Here is a 3506-nt window from a genome sequence, read left to right on the forward strand (position 1 = left end):
GTCTCTCTCTGTCTCTCCCGGTCTCTGTCTCTACCCTCCTGTCTCTCTCTCCCTCTCTCCGTCTCTCTCTATCTGTCTCTCTCTCTATCTGTCTCTCTCTATCTCTCGCTGTTTCTCTCTACTTGTCTCTGTCTCTCTCTGTCTCTTTCTGTCCCTCTCTGTCTCTCTCTGTCTCTTTCTGTCCCTCTCTGTCTCTCCTTGCCTCTCTCTGTCCCTCTCTATCTCTCTCTATCTCTCGCTGTTCCTCTCTACTTTTCTCTGTCTGTCTCTGTCTCCTTGTGTCCCTCTCCATCTCTCCTTGCCTCTCTCTCCCTCTATCTGCCTCTCTCTGTCGCTCTCTACTTCTCTCTGTCTCTCCCGGTCTCTGTCTCTACCCTCCTGTCTCTCTCTCCCTCTCTCCGTCTCTCTCTATCTGTCTCTCTCTTCATCTGTCTCTCTCTGTCTCTCTCTGCCTCTCTTTCTCTCTTTCTCTCTCTCTTTCTCTCTCTGCCTCTCTCTCCCTCCATCTGCCTCTCTCTGTCTCTCTCTACTTCTCTCTCTCTCTCTCTGTCTCTCCCGGTCTCTGTCTCTACCCTCCTGTCTCTCTCTCCCTCTCTCCGTCTCTCTCTATCTGTCTCTCTCTCTATCTGTCTCTCTCTGTCTCTTTCTGTCTATCTCTGTCTCGCTCTGTCCCTCTCTGACTTTCTCTGTCTTTCTCGGTGTCCCTCTGTCACTCTCTGTCTCTCTCTATCTCTCGCTGTTTCTCTTAACTTGTCTCTGTCTCTCTCTGTCTCTTTCTGTCCCTCTCTGTCTCTCTCCGTCTCTCTCTGTCTCTCTCTCTGCCTCTCTCTAACTCTCTGCCTCTCTCTGTCCCTCTATGTCTCTTTCTGTCTCTCTCTGTCTCTCCTTGCCTCTCTCTCTCTTTCTCTGTCTCTCTCTGCCTCTCTCCGCCTCTCTCGGTCTCTCTCCGTCTCTCTCTCTGTCTCTCTCAGCCTCTCTCTGTCTCTCCCTGCCTCTCTCTGTCTCTCTTTGTTTCTCACTGCCTCACTCTGCCTCTCTCTGTCCCTCTCTGTCTGTCTCTGTCTCTCTCCATCTCACTCTGTCTCTCTTAGTCTCTCTTAGTCTCTCTCTGCCTCTCTCTGCCTCTATCTGTCCCTCACTGTTTGTCTCTGTCTCTCTCGGTCTCTCTATCTCACTCTGTCTCTCTCTGCCTCTCTCTGTCTCTCCCGGTCTCTGTCTCTGTCTCCCTGTCTCTCTCTACCTCTCTCTGTCTCTATCTGCCTCTCTCCGTCCCTCTCTGTCTCTTTCTGTCTCACTCCGTCTCTGTCTCTTTCTGTCCCTCTCTGTCTCTCCTTGCCTCTCCCTGTCCCTCTCTGACTTTCTCTGTCTTTCTCGGTGTCTCTCTGTCACTCTCTGTCTCTCTCTATCTCTCGCTGTTTCTCTCTACTTGTCTCTGTCTCTCTCTGTTTCTTTCTGTCCCTCTCTGTCTCTCTCTGTCTCTTTCTGTCCCTCTCACTCTCTCCTTGCCACTCTCTGTCTCCCTCTGTCTCTCTCTGTCTCTCTCTCCCTCTCGCCGTCTCTCTCTATCTGCCTCTCTCTGTCCCTCTCTGTCTCTCTCTATCTCTCCCTGTTTCTCTCTACTTCTCTCTGTCTCTCTCTGTTTCTCCCGGTCTCTGTCTCTACCCTCCTGTCTCTCTCTCCCTCTCTCCGTCTCTCTCTATCTGTCTCTCTCTCTATCTGTCTCTCTCTGTCTCTTTCTGTCTATCTCAGTCTCTCTCTGTCCCTCTCTGACTTTCTCTGTCTTTCTCGGTGTCTCTCTGTCACTCTCTGTCTCTCTCTATCTCTCGCTGTTTCTCTCTACTTGTCTCTGTCTCTCTCTGTCTCTTTCTGTCCGTCTCTGTCTCTCTCTGTCTCTTTCTGTCCCTCTCTGTCTCTCCTTGCCTCTCTCTGTCTCCCTCTGTCTCTCTCTGTATTCCGCCTCTCTCCGTCTCTCTCTGTCTCTCTCTCCCACTCTCCGTCTCTCTCTATCTGCCCCGCTCTGTCCCTCTCTATCTCTCACTATCTCTCGCTGTTTCTCTCTACTTTTCTCTGTCTCTCTCTGTCTCTCTTTCTCTCTCTCTTTCTCTCTCTCTGCCTCTCTCTCCCTCTATCTGCCTCTCTCTGTCTCTCTCTACTTCTCTCTGTCTCTCTCTGTCTCTTTCTGTCTCTCTCTGTCTCTCTCTGTCTCTCTCCGCCTCTCTCCGTCTCACTCTGTCTCTCTTTGTCTCTCTCCGTCTCTCTCTTTCTCTCTCTGTCCCTCTCCGTCTCTCTCTGTCTGTCTTGATCATTAGCTTTCTGCCGCTCTCCGTCTCTCTCTATCTGCCTCTCTCTGTCCCTCTCTGTCTCTCTCTATCTCTCGCTGTTTCTCTCTACTTCTCTCTGTCTCTCTCTCTCTCTTTCTGTCCCTCTCACTCTCTCCTTGCCTCTCTCTGTCTCTCTCTGTCTCTCTCTGTCTCTCCTTGCCTCTCTCTGTCTCCCTCTGTCTCTCTCTCTCTCTCTGTCTCTCTCTGTCTCTCTCTGTCTCTCTCTGTCTCTCCCTGTCTCTCTCCGTCTCTGTCTCTTTCTGTCTCTCTCCGTCTCTGTCCTTTTCTGTCTCTCTCTGTCTCTCTCTGTCTCTCCCGGTCTCTGCCTCTACCCTCCTGTCTCTCTCTCCCTCACTCCGTCTCTCTCTATCTGTCTCTCTCTGTCTCTTTCTGTCTCTCTCTGTCTCTCTCTGTCTGTCTCTGTCTCTCTCCATCTCACTCATTCTCTCTTAGTCTCTCTTAGTCTCTCTCTGCCTCTCTCTGCCTCTCTCTGTCCCTCACTGTCTGTCTCTGTCTCTCTCGGTCTCTCTATCTCACTCTGTCTCTCTCTGCCTGTCTCTGTCTCTCTCTGTCTCTCCCGGTCTCTGTCTCTGTCTCCCTGTCTCTCTCTACCTCTCTCTGTCTCTATCTGCCTCCCTCTGTCCCTCTCTGTCTCTTTCTGTCTCTCTCCGTCTCTGTCCCTTTCTGTCTCTCTCTGTCTCTCTCTGCCTCTCTCTGTCTCTCTTTCTCTCTCTCTTTCTCTCTCCCTCTCTCCGTCTCTCTCTATCTAACTGTCTCGCTATCTGTCTCTCTCTGTCTCTCTCTGTCTCTCTCTGCCTCTCTCTGTCTCTCTCTGTCTCTCACTGTCTCTCTCCGTCTCTGTCTCTTTCTGTCTCTCTCCGTCTCTGTCCCTTTCTGTCTCTCTCTGTCTCTCTCTGCCTCACTCTGTCTCTCTTTCTCTCTCTCTTTCTCTCTCCCTCTCTCCGTCTCTCTCTATCTAACTCTCTCGCTATCTGTCTCTCTCTGTCTCTCTCTGCCTCTCTCTGTCCCTCACTGTCTGTCTCTGTCTCTCTCGGTCTCTCTATCTCAGTCTGTCTCTCTCTGCCTCTCTCTGTCTCTCTCTGTTTCGCCCGGTCTCTGTCTCTGTCTCCCTGTCTCTCTCTACTTCTCTCTGTCTCTATCTGCCTCCCTCTGTCCCTCTCTGTC

This window comes from Diachasmimorpha longicaudata, unplaced genomic scaffold, assembly GCF_034640455.1.
Source record: "Diachasmimorpha longicaudata isolate KC_UGA_2023 unplaced genomic scaffold, iyDiaLong2 ctg00000067.1, whole genome shotgun sequence".
Taxonomy (NCBI): Eukaryota; Metazoa; Arthropoda; class Insecta; order Hymenoptera; family Braconidae; genus Diachasmimorpha; species Diachasmimorpha longicaudata.